Here is a 14,292-nt window from a genome sequence, read left to right as displayed (position 1 = left end):
CGGATCCGGGCCGGATCCGGACTCCGGCCTCCGTTCCAACATGCGCTATTTTTTCATCCGGCCCCTCCGGCAGCCGTATCCGGGGCGGAGCCGGACTGCACCATCCGGCCAATACAAACAAATGGGAACCGGAGGCCGCACAACACACTGGCTGAGAAATCCGGATGTTCTACCCCACTTCCTATGCGGATTTTTGCGGCGATATTGGCTGGGGACACCTGGGCAAGCATTTTGGAGTGGAGCAGCACGAGCTGGAGGTGTTGGCAGGATGTTGGCAGCATGTCGGAGGTGGAGGTGAGTGCTAAACAGCAGAGGGCCTGATTCCACAGGTCCCCCTTCTGCTGACCTCCCAGACCCCAACATTTTTTTTTTTTTTACGTTAACTTTGCCAAACGGATCCGGATCGCATCCTGATTACCACATGATGCAACCTGACCGGATCTGGATCGGATCCGGATCAGAACCGTACGGTTCCGATCCGGATCCGGTCCGGATCCGGTCAGGTCATCCGGTCCGTTTGGCAAACAACCGCTAATATGAACCGGGCCTTATTGAACTGCTCGCTTGCAGAAGATACAAACTATTCTGCACAGATGCCGTCTGGTTGCCGGGCAACTATGTAAACATTTGACGTACTCACTGAATAGTTATCGGCATGTGCTTTAGCCATTCCTGCAGGGAGGGGAGGGAGGGGGGTGGGTCCTTTCTCTGTGTGTGTGAATACAAGAAGAAAATATGCAGAGATCAGCCATTATCACTGTAACTGCAACTGATGGCAATAGATTACTCAACTGAAAACTAGGCAGCAGTTATGTTTGTGAAATGCAAGTAAAAAAAAAACCCCTATCAAATGGATTAGCCTCCCAGTCTGTCATTTACATTACATGTTGCTTTGAGGAATCCATTCATTTTTTTGAAAAACTTTTTACACTATTTTAAAAGGATGTTAATAGTTTATGCATAAACGACTTTTTATTTTTTTCATAATTCGCGAAAGAACCCCTTTAAAGACCTGAGTGCTCTAATCCCTCCTCTTCTTCAGTCCAATCTTTCACCCTATCACAGAACAGGAGCTGAAGGGGGTGTGTCAGAAACTAAAATCCTACAAGCTCTGTGCTTAGAGGAAGACATCAGTATAGCTGCTCTTATTATCATTTATTATTAAATTTTTGTATGTGGAGTTTCATGGAGACTTTGGCCCTTATGCAATTATTTTTTTCTCCTGAGTTTTCTCCCAGGTGATATTTTTACACTTTGTCAACAAAATGCCTTTTAAACATCCAGCAAGCAAGAAAATACTCAGAATAATTTTGAAATTAATTTTCCAACTACGTTTTGGTACTTTTTCAATTGCAAAATGCTGAAGTTATTCTAAAGAGAAAATGAAAAATTATCTCCTAGGAGAAAAGCCAGGAGGAAAAGTGAATTGCATATGGGTCTCTATCTTTTTTTTTTTTTTTAACCATAGTTATATGTCACCATCACGAGTTATAATGATGTGCAAAGAAAAGCTGTCTGGGTAAGCAAGTAGGACATATAATGTTTTAAACCGTGTATATTAAAACTCACAATCTCGTCTCTTCCTGAGCCGGCACCAAGTATGAGCAGCATAAGATGCTCAGCAATCTGAGACAATACAAGCTGAATTCATTCACAATGTCTCCCAGAGGACTATACAGCTCAATGTATAGACATGACCTTGCTGCTGGGGACAATTCACCACGTTGGAGAGAAACTACATTTTTTTCCCTACAAAAAAAGAAAAAAAATTATATAATAAAAAAAAAGGATTTTTTTCTTCAGCTAAATAGTTAGAATTCTAATCTGGGTCTCTGGTGAAGGTCAGCCAGCCTGATGAGAGAGCCACAAGCACAGCCTGCAAATAAAAAAAAATATAAAAATAAAACACAGACACACACACACAAGACGTCTGAGATTAAGATTATTTTGATATTTACAAGACAGAAGTATTCCCCGTGAATGACAAATAGTTCACATCCAAAGCAGAGCAGGACACAAAGGAAGAGGCAATCAAAGGGAAACTCCAAAGTCATTTTACAGAGGGCCATTTCTGCAATTCTATTGGAATATGTTAAAGGATCGTTTTCTAACTAATTTTTTTATTGTTATTTTCATGTGACATTAATAAACAACTCAAAATCATATCTTCTTGATGTATGTAAAGAGGATCACAATATTCAGAACATAAGGTACTTAACCTCCCTGGCGGTAAGCCTGTGCTGAGCACGGGCTATGCCCACGGCCGTATCTCTTAAGAGGCACCCGTGGGCCGGTGCCATGGGCGGCCCCTGGGGGGGGGGCGGCCACCTATTGGCTATATATTTTTTTATTTTTACTTTTTTATTTTTTTTATACCTCTGTTTTTTTTTCTTGTATGTGCGGCCTGTGGGGGGGGGGGGGGGGAGGTGTATGAGCAGCGGAGAGCAGGCACACACTCATCAGGGGAACTCTCTCCCCCCTCCAGAATTCAGCAAAGTGGCAGCGCCCGGCTGGGAGCTTGCTACTTCCTAGCATCCGCTCCTCCCCCCCATCCACTATCCTCTTCCGTCTCCTTATGCACTTCCCCTTTCAAGCTCCCGCCACCTGCCGACTTTGAACTTGGGGGCCGGCCGGGAGCTAATAATTGGCAAGCAGCAGCCACTTCTTTGATAGTCAGGAGGACTCTAGCTAGTGGGAGACTGAAGCAGCTGCAAGCGGTGACTTGGTGAGTCAGTTTAGTGTTACTGTGTGCTTGCCAGCTGCAGCAGCCCCTAGCAGTCTTGTCCTCCTATTCAATCTGCCCTGTGCCGCGCTGTCATCAGACAGATGACAGTCACAGCTGTTTGGCATAGGGTTGCTAGGCAACAGCAGGAAGCAGATTTCTGCTTCATCGGAAGTAGCCTTCTGCAGCGTTGCCTGAGAACAACCATGTGAGCTGTGGCTGGACTGAACGGGGCAGGAAACCCTTTATTTCACTCAGGAAGCAGTGAACCGTGTCTGTAATGCCATGCATGACACAGAGTCCAGGCATCCACATGATGACAGCTGGATCCTTGTCCTGTGCCTGGAATAAAACAGGTATGGAGGGGGAAGGGGCTTTGAAAGGAGCACACGATCATCAGCCAGTCACACACATCACATCAAATAGCTGCCCCGTGACCAGATGTGTTTTCAATATCGCAGTGTCCTCAGTCTAACTCCCCCGGGCCCTCACATAAATCCTATGTAAAGTGAGGGGTGTAGATTGAGGACACTGCAGTACTGAGAACACACATCTGGTCAGCCCAGCCCGTTAGACTGTTCTGATCAAATCTGCTGACATTATTGCTCGTATTTCTGGTCAAATCTGCTGAAATGATTGCTCGTAGTTCTGGTCAAATCTGCTGACATGATTGCTCGTAGTTCTGGTCAAATCTGCCGACATGATTGCTCGTATTTCTGATCAAATCTGCTGACATTATAGCACGTATTTCTGATCAAATCTGCTGACATTATAGCACGTATTTCTGATCAAATCTGCTGACATTATAGCACGTATTTCTGATCAAATCTGCTGACATTATAGCACGTATTTCTGATCAAATCTGCTGACATTATTGCACGTATTTCTGATCAAATCTGCTGACATTATTGCACGTATTTCTGATCAAATCTGCTGACATTATAGCACGTATTTCTGATCAAATCTGCTGACATTATAGCACGTATTTCTGATCAAATCTGCTGACATTATTGCACGTATTTCTGATCAAATCTGCTGACATGATTGCACATATTTCTGATCAAATCTGCTGACATGATTGCACATATTTCTGATCAAATCTGCTGACATGATTGCTCGTAGTTCTGATCAAATCTGCTGACATGATTGCTCGTAGTTCTGGTCAAATCTGCTGACATGATTGCTCGTAGTTCTGGTCAAATCTGCTGACATGATTGCTCGTATTTCTGATCAATTCTGCTGACATTTTTGCTCGTATTTCTGATCAAATCTGCTGACATTATTGCTCGTAGTTCTGGTCAAATCTGCTGACATGATTGCTCGTAGTTCTGGTCAAATCTGCCGACATGATTGCTCGTATTTCTGATCAAATCTGCTGACATTATAGCACGTATTTCTGATCAAATCTGCTGACATTATAGCATGTATTTCTGATCAAATCTGCTGACATTATAGCACGTATTTCTGATCAAATCTGCTGACATTATAGCACGTATTTCTGATCAAATCTGCTGACATTATTGCACGTATTTCTGATCAAATCTGCTGACATTATAGCACGTATTTCTGATCAAATCTGCTGACATTATAGCACGTATTTCTGATCAAATCTGCTGACATTATTGCACGTATTTCTGATCAAATCTGCTGACATTATTGCACGTATTTCTGATCAAATCTGCTGACATGATTGCACATATTTCTGATCAAATCTGCTGACATGATTGCTCGTAGTTCTGATCAAATCTGCTGACATGATTGCTCGTAGTTCTGGTCAAATCTGCTGACATGATTGCTCGTAGTTCTGGTCAAATCTGCTGACATGATTGCTCGTATTTCTGATCAATTCTGCTGACATTTTTGCTCGTATTTCTGATCAAATCTGCTGACATTATTGCTCGTAGTTCTGGTCAATTCTGCTGACATGATTGCTCGTAGTTCTGGTCAAATCTGCCGACATGATTGCTCGTAGTTCTGGTCAAATCTGCCGACATGATTGCTCGTAGTTCTGGTCAAATCTGCCGACATGATTACATGTATTTTCTGGTCAAATCTGCCACGATTTAATATATGTTCTGGGCAATCTGCTCACATTACGTGTATTTTCTTGAGAAAACCTGCACAATTATGTGAATTTTCTGGGCAAAGGGTGACCTAAACTTGGGCCCACTGTCTTTGCGTTGCACTTTTAAAGCGAACCCGAGGTGAGAATAATATTGAGGCTGCCATATTTATCTCCTTTTAAGCAATACCAGTTGCCTGGCTGCCGTGCTGGTCCTCTGCCTCTAATTCTTTCAACCATAGACCCTGAACAAGCATGCAGCAGGTCGGGGGTTTCTTACAATATTGTCAGAACTGATAAGATTAGCTGCATGCTTGTTTCTGGTGTAATTCAGTTCACTACTGCAGTCAAATAGATCAGCAGGGCTGCCAGGCAACTAGTATTGTTTAAAAGGAAATAAATATGGCAGCCTCCATATCACTCTCACCTCAGGTTCACGTTAAATTACAGTTAGCTCCACCCTCATCCGGTCATGGCCACACCCATTTTTTTATAGCCACAAAAATTAATCCAGCACCTGCATAGCACCCCTCCCAAAAAACCTGGAGCCGCCACTAACTGTACTTATACTAATTATTTATATAGCGCCAACATATTACGCATCGCTGTACAGAGTATGTATTGTCTTGTCACTAACTGTCCCACAGTGGGGCTCACAATCTAATCCCTACCATAGTCATGTGTGTATGTAAGTATCGTAGTCTAGGGCCAATTTTTAGGGGAAGCCAATTAACTTATCTGTATCGTATGTTGTTGGGATGTGGGAGGAAATCAGAGTGTTTTAAGGAAACCCACACAGACACAGGGAGAACATACAAACTCCTTGCAGATAGTGCCCTGGCTGGGATTCGAACCAGGAACCCAGCGCTGCAAGGCGAGAGTGATAACCACTACACCGCCGTGCTGCCATACTGCTGTACTATATTGTACTGCCATCTTCAGCAGTACTTCACAGAGTATGTAGTCATGTCACTGACTATCCTCTGAGGAGCTTACAATCTAATCCTACCATAGTCTAATGCCCTACCATATTATTATGTAGTTATATAGCACTGACATCTTCTGCAGCACTTTGCAGAGAACAGTCATGTTACTGACTTTTCTCAGGGGAGCTCACAATCTAATACCTACCACTACTTTGTGCGAGAGAACACTGGCTAATGTGTGTGTGTGTGTGTGTGTGTGTGTGTGGGGGGGGGGGGAACATTTCCTACTTGATTTTTTAGGGTCACTTTACTCATACCCAGGGAGAAAACATGGCCCCACCGACTTTGGCTTACTAGAAAATTTTAATTGGCCACACCCACTGGGTTATGGACACGCCCACTGTATTATGTGACCACGCCCATTTTTTGCCGCGGCGCGCTTCGCGCGCCGCCAACGTCCTCGGAAGGGGGGGGGGGGGGCGCCGTAGGTTTGGGGTGCCTAGGGGAGCCCAAACCCTAAATACAGCCCTGGCTATGCCGCCGGGAGGCACTGCTCAGGCCCCGCTGGGCCGATTTGCATAATTTTTTTTTTTGCTGCACGCAGCTAGCACTTTGCTAGCTGTGTGCAGTGCCCGATCGCCGCTGATACCCGCCGATCCGCCGCTATACGCGTCACCGCAGCCGCCCCCCCCCCCCCCAGACCCCGTGCGCTGCCTGGCCAATCAGTGCCAGGCAGCGCCGTGGGGTGGATCGGAGTCCTCGTCTCGCTACATGAAAAAAAAAAAAAAAAAAAAGAAAACGTATTTGCTGCCCCCTGGCGGATTTTGCCAAACCGCCAGGAGGGTTAAGATAATTCAGCTTTAAGCGAATATCTGTGTTAACCCTCAATGCACCGCCACCAAATATGCAAATTATCTCGTATGCCCCTGAAGCCAGGCTATTCAGTAGCAGTGCATTGTGGGTAACCATAGATGTTCACTTAAAGAGACTCTGTAACAACATTTTGAGCCTTATTTCTTCTATCCTATAAGTTCCTATACCTGTTCTAATGTGCTCTGTGTAACGATCGGTGAAGCACAGAGAGGATCTGATTACCGGTGATCTGCAGTATCACTGGGAATACAGATATATACCAGATTATAAGTGATCTGCAGTATCGCCGATAATCCGATATACCAGCTAACCTCTGTTCACCTGAGTAGAGTGTAGTGTTAGGTGCAACAGTAACACTTAGAGGACTAGGCCTCAGCGCAGTAAGGAGTACTGCACGGATTCCTTCCAAAGACCTGAACTCTCCAAGGCGGGAGGAGTCAGGTCGAGAGTAGGAAGGATTGTCTGAAAGTGACACTCAGGAGGAAGTGTCACTAACCGGACGGGGAACCGCCTCCAATAGTAAGGTCGGTTCTCGAGGTCGGACAAGCCAGGTCGTAAACACATGGACAGATAAAGTACAGATTCAGAAGGCAGAGGCGGAGTCTAGGTACAGGCAGGGTTCGGCAACAGGGTATCAGAAATATCGAGGTACAAGATCAGGAGGCAGAAGCAGAGTCAAAGGACGAGCCGGGGTTCGGCAACAGAGTATCAGAATGGCAAGGTACAAGATCAGAGTTCAGGAGGATAGTCAGGCAGGCATGGGGTCATAACAGATAATCACAATCAAACTAGTACTTTAAGCTATCAACAGAATCTAGCTAAGTGTAGGATTACAGCTCCAGCTGGTCCCGGCACACTTAAGGATCTGACTAAGGGTCTGAGTGCTCCCACGTTGTGTTCGCAACGCCAGACAATCAGCAACTGAACAGCCGGCAGTATACAGGGCCGGATTTGTACTCTTTACCGCCCAAGGCCACTGTCACCAGCCACCCCACCTTTGGTATAGGTAGCGAGATGACCCCTCCCCCTACCCTCCAGTGTAGGTAGCCAGATGACTCTCCTAATCCCTCCTTTTCCCACCCCCTCCAGTATAGGTAGCCAGCTTGCCTTAACACTGCAGCAGCCATCAGTGTCACCTACTTTTCCCCTCATTTCCAGTGCAGAAGCTCCATCTTCCTTTCCATCTCCAATGCTGCCCAGGTCCATAGCCACTGGCCACAAAGCAAATGTGCACAGAGAGCAAGGGGGGCGCTGCACAGGCCACTGGCAGCAGAGTGGCATAGTCAGACACTCACCTGATCTCCCTGCATTGCAGCATTTGCAAGCTTGCAGCAGTTTAGCCTGCTGCTTTCGTGCCCTTGCTCCTGTGGTGCCCTAGGCCATGGCCTAGGTGGCCTTGCCCTAAATCCGGCCATGGCAGTATATATACACAGAGAGCTCTCCACACCTCCCTAAGTGCTGGACCAATGAGGGAAGGCAGAGTTGTCAGCTGACCAGCCTGGTCAGCTGACCCCTTTCTGGCCACCACATAAGCCCTGCCTCTCCGCGCGCACGCGCGTCATTCTGAACTTGGAGGGACTATGAGTCTCAGCTACACCAGCACCACTCTGTGGTGCAACGGGGCCATGCGTGCTAACCGCCGCGTCAGACGTGGCGGTTTCTCCGCGCTCCGTCATGCCCTTCACAGCCGCCTCACGCAGAGTAGAGGTGGCTGCTTTTCTGTGCTGCGCCATGTGCTCCACGGAACCAGCCGCCCCACTCTGAGTGGAGGCGGCTGCCTTACCGCGATCTCTCACACTCTGGCTTACTGCAGCCTTTCCTAGTTGCACAGTGGCCTTGTTATCTGTTATATGATCTAATCTTCTCTCCTCTGTTGGGTCTGTCGGGCTCAGGCAGTCAGGCTGGAATGCGCTGTGCTGCTTGTGATTGGATAGAAGCTATACACACCCTCTCCAGGCCCCCTGCACACTCTGTTTGACTCACACTGAGCTACTCTCAGCCTATCACTTTCTATGTCTTTTGTTTGTAAACACTGCATAAAAATGGCAATTACAAGTCAGGCTTGCAGCAGGGAGTGGCAGAAACAGCACAGAGGGGCCCAGGAGAACATCATGAATAGAATGGTATGATTTTTATTGTAAGAATTTTACAGTACATATTCTCTTTAAAGCTGAATTATCGCAAGTACCTTCTTTTTTAAGAAGGCCAATCACACCAAGCATTGCTTTTTAGTAGGAGGGCTTTTCAGTCTCTTTAAGTCCCCTATACTTTCCTAATATTCAGAACAAGAACTACAGCCCCTTCTGTATTACCACCCTCTGAATAGCCCTCATTGAAGCAGAGAGTAATTAAGGAGAAATCATGTCCAAGTAATGCAGCAGCTTTGGCACACTGTAAAGGGTTACAGTTCAGTTCAAGATGGACGAGCTGGTTTGCTGGCCATATGGTGAATCCACAAGCGTGTGTTCATGGTGTTCTTGCTTAGCGGGTGAAGAATGGATTTGCATTTGAATTGGAATTCAACGCTTTTGTACCTGTGTTGCAGGTTCAAAACAGGCAGATCCAGAGGCAAATGAAAATCTATCCTTCAACACCTAAGCAACACCAAAGGCTCACCTATCACAATATCAGCCTCTCAACTCCCAACTGGCACAGTTTTTCCCTTTCTCCTGCCTACTTATCTACCTGCAAAGCAGAGAGCTGAATGGGTGGTTTTTCAAGAGAGCAACCCTCTGCTTGGCAGCTGCTTTCCTACACACTGCTAATCCAGCTTGTCCCTCCAGCTTTCTCTTGCACTGGTATTCTGGGCAGTGGTGACCTCAGCACGTCTTCTATGACAGATTAGCAAGTGAAAGGGCAGAGTGGTACAGGATGAGGATCAGGAGGCCCAGCACTTTATTGCCTAGACTTCTTTCAGTGCAGTTTGGAGTGCAAACAGTGATTAAAAAGGTGTCTACACTGTGGTCTTTACTTTGAGGATGGCAAACTTTTTACCAGTCTTCCTGGTTAAGTGCTCTGCCTCTGACACAGGAGACCTAGGTTCAAATCTTGGCTCTTCCTGTTCAGTAAGCCAGCAGCACCTATTCAGTGAGGAGACCTTGGACAAGACTCCCTAATACTGCAATTATCTACTGAGAGGACAATAGTGGCTGCAGCTCAAGCACCTTAAGTCCACCATGAGAAAAGCACAATATAAGTGTTATTTGTCTCGTCTTTAAATTTTGAACTCATTCTTGGCATCTCCTAGTCAGAGTTTACTACTACTAGTTCCCAGATATTGTAGGAAGTTTAGATTTACATGCCCCTTTCCCATTGTTTTGGCAGATCCAACAAATGGTCCAAAGTACGAGCCACTAGACATCTCACCAGCACAAGGAAATGTCCCCAGACCTCTCTCATGTATAAACAGCAACATAAATGCATAAACAAAATTGGTAAAAAGAGTAGAACACATTAGGCCCCAAATAACAAACAATAGGTAATAAATACACGTTTTAAGTTTTCCCTCAACTTGTTCAATTTTTTTTTCCTTTTCTTTTCCAATTCTACTTTATATTTGCTTTAAACTGTCCAGCTCAGCATCACCATGTGTTTCTAATGGAACAACTCAGGCTTCCCCACTGAGGGATTATTTTTGTTCCCTTATATTGTCACCATGTGTCTCTTTCTTAAGAACAAATGAGGCTTTGTTGCTGGCACTACGTGGGTGTAGATTTATACAGTGAAGGGAAAAAAAAAAAGAAAGAAAAAAGGAAAAAAAAGTATAGGGTATTTATATATTTATATTTGCTGATAAATAAGTGCAGTGACATTTGGCGAGCGACGTCTCGCTTACAGCAAGTAGGCCTGAAGGGAAATTTGCATATATTGACTGACAGCCCGATAAATAAAAGGTTAATCCATTTAATCAAGATGTTGAACACCGAGATGTTTGATTAGGGGCTTCTGGCTCTGGGGTTTGCTATGATGCAGTGTGATTTAATGGGTCAGTAAGCTACTAAGCTATGACTTTAATTGTCCGTCATTTGTTACACAAGGATATCGGAACGTGAGCTCCTGGTACACGCTGTTTAATGCAGCGATAAAGCTTGTTGATCCTCTGTAAATTGCAAGTGAATAATAAAATAAAAAAATACATGGCTGAACAGCCCACCACACATGTTGAGAAGGGAATTTTCTCAGCTGTCTGAGCTTATTAACTCATCTTGCACTGAAGTGGTTTTGAATTTTTCCGGCAAGAAACAGCTGTACTGAAATAGAAATATTAGACTTGCAATCTGGCAGCTCTGGCATTTGCCTGAAGGGCAAAGCTAACTGCTGTGGGCTACTCTGGACCTGATTTATGAAGGCCGGAGAACAGTGTGGAGCCGGTAGGATCTGGTAATCCTGGACTGCCTGGACTGGATTTGTTTATAAAATAGTTTGCTATTAGATGGGAAAAGTTTGCAGCCTTTTCCTGAGTCATATCAGATCACTGTAAAGTGAAATACTCAACTGACAATGGATTGGGGAACCTCACAGCAATGCCTCCAGTTGAACGAGGTCGCCAGATCCATCTTCCTGCCCGCGGGAACATGCAAACGAGAGTTAAAACGATTGTGACACTTTGCACGGGAGTTATTTGGAGGTCTTCAAGATCTGATCTGCCTTGACGGTCGTTACTGATGTGTGTCGCAAAGCGTTGTTCATCTTGTCGTGCACCTGTACCCACGTTGTGCGATCACAGAAATGATTGTTCATCACACAAAAAAATCCCTGGTTGTCGGAAAGATTGCCGTGAAAATTGTGTAGTTGCTCCGATCCTTAAAGAGAACCTGAACTGAAAATTAAAAGTCAAAATAACCATACGCAGGTCATACTTACCACCTGTGTAGTCTACTACTCAATCTCTTTCTCCTCTCCTGTGTCCCATTTGTTCCCTGTGATCAATGGATTTCTCCGTCCTCCATTTTAAAAATGGACATTACCCCATAACAGCTTCCTGGTCATCACACTGTTCAACTGTAATATCACCCACTTGAGCCATAGGGAAACATGGACATTACCTTGCACATTCAGTTGTAACTGACAGCTGCTGATATATAACGGACTGCAACTGGTATATTTCAGTTCTGACAAAATCTTGTCAGAACTGGAAGAGATCACTGTAAGAAGTAAATGGTGAGCCTCTGAGAGGAACTGACAGTGAGGTTAGTATGTAATATTCATTTGCAGTTACATCATGTGTTTATTTTAAATAATTTTACTCGCTTCAGGTTCCCTTTAGGGCTCGTTTCCACTAGGGCGAATCCGCATGCGGGCACTGCATGCGGATTCGCATAGTTAATGTTAGTGGATGGGGCTGTTTCCACCTGTGCGGCGTGCGGGAGCGATTTGGCGGCGGGCCAAATCTGCACGGCGGGACCCGCAGAATTCGCCTGCGTCGGGAATCCGTGCGAATCGCCGCTAATGTATTTAATAGTAAAAACGCATGCGTTTGTTACATGCGTTTTTACCCGCGATTTCGCGTGCGATTTCGCACCCTTCTCAATGTTATTTTGCCCTGGCAGTGTCATGGTTAATTTCGCATGGCACCCTGCCATGCAAAATCGCACGCGAAATCGCGGGTAAAACGCATGCGGAAACGCACCCGCATGCGTTTTTACAAGCGTCGGAATGCCGGCGAAATCGCGTCGCACTAGTGGAAACGGGCCCTTAAGAATTGCTAAATAATGAGTGACATAGCATTCATATCATCACATCCACAGAAAGGGAGACTTTGGGCTTGATTAACAAAAGAGTGCTAACTGTTAGCACGTCCGTTTTCGCGCGAATTTTCGCATTGCGCGCGGTCGCGAATTTTCGCGTGAAACGATAACGTTTTCGTGCGCAAACGCGAATTTTACAGCGAAATCGATACCGTGTTTGCGCGAAAAATCGCGTTTGCGCGCAAAAACGTTATCGTTTAGCGTGAAAATTCACGATCACGCGCAATGCGAAAATTCGCGCAAAAACGGACATGTTAACAGTTAGCACTCTTTTGTGAATCAAGTCCATTATGTGAAGATTCCAATACCACTCAGATTTCATGCAAAAAAAATGTGTAGTGCATGTAACTACAATGGCATCACCGCTATGTCACAAATCTTTTAGCACTCCTCAGCTCTATGATTTGATATAAGATATGAAAGAGTTGCAATTATTTGCCTCCAAATAGACAGCTGAAAAAAAAATCCAGCAGTAGCATAACTAGGAATCTGTCGCCAGAGGCGTAGCTAGGGCTTTCAGCGCCCGGGGACAAAGACAGTTTATGCGCCCCTCCATGGTAGCAAAACGCAAGAAAGGGGTGTGGCCCCACATCAGCATGTGAGCATGGTCATCAGTGCTGCTATAAAAAATACATAATACTAATATGGTAGGCCATTAGACTATGACTATGATAGGATTCGATTGTGAGTTCCTCTGAGGACAGTCAGTGACATGACTATGTATTCTGTAAAGTGCTGCAGAAGATGTCAGTGCTATAAATACATCGTAATAATAAATATGGTAGGATATTAGACTATAACAGGATTAGACTGTGAGCTCCTCTGAGGGCAATGTACTCTGTAAAGTGCTGGTGCAAAAGCTGTCAGTGCTATATACAGTGTCGAATTTACAGCTCAGGAGTCTATAGATAAAAAAGTTTTGGCACCCTAAGCCCCGCCTTCCCCAGCATAGACCACTTCCACAAATCATGCCCCACTTTTCTTATGAAAAAAGAAACATACAAGGTTATATAGACACAATACCAGCAATATGCAGACATTACCAACGCCATACAGAATTAACCTAATATTACCAACAAGCAGATAATTCAAATCACAAGATTTATTTATAAAACAAAAATTGTGAATACTGATCAGGAAGGTTAAATCATGGTTAGGCAACGATTTGGTGTTAGATTTGTCTGGCATTCTACAAGGATGTTTATTAATAGCTCCAATACCCGTGGAACTACAAGCCTCAGCGTGGCATGTCTGTGAGATCTAGGGATGCGTGTTCTGCATCAAACGCTGTTCCGAACAACTTGGAACAGAACACGATTTTGAAGCATAGTGGACCCCGGCATGGGAGGTTAACTCACCCCTTGACACTGCCTTCAGTGGTGCGTTACAGCTTACCAGCTACTTCCTCCTTAGTATTGTATTCCACCTTAGCAATATTGTGAGCTGGAACACACCATGGAGGACAGCACATAGAGGCAGTCTCAAAGTGTCAACTTCAAGGGTTACTTAAAAGCCCCCCCATGCCGCAGCCCGCCTGTGCGCCAAATTCATTCTGTTCCAGGTTATTGGGAATAGTGTTTGGAATGCACAACGCTCATCCCAAGTGTAAGATCAAACTGAAAAGCTGCATCATTTTACTGTACAGTAAATGTGAACAGCTTTTTTTTGTATAAGTCAGCATGGTCTGAGTGGGCAAATGCTGTCTCTTGTGACTCCATAGGTTTTGTATCCTCCAGTCCTTCACAAGGGTTAAAAAGAAATGAAGGGGGAGGAAGAAAGAAAGCACCGAACAGCTTGATGGAAACTGACCTTAGGACTTAGGTCACAGCTTCTGTGCCAGGCTATCTGTGTCCATGTCTGACCTCAGATCAGACGGCTCCCTGCATTCAATGCTCCTGATTGCGTGTCTCCCTGCCGCCAAGACTTCCCTGTTCTCTGTGTGCAGAGCAGCCGGCTGCCGTC

This window comes from Hyperolius riggenbachi, chromosome 11, assembly GCF_040937935.1.
Source record: "Hyperolius riggenbachi isolate aHypRig1 chromosome 11, aHypRig1.pri, whole genome shotgun sequence".
In the NCBI taxonomy this organism is placed as follows: Eukaryota; Metazoa; Chordata; class Amphibia; order Anura; family Hyperoliidae; genus Hyperolius; species Hyperolius riggenbachi.
This window is presented reverse-complemented; position numbering follows the sequence as displayed.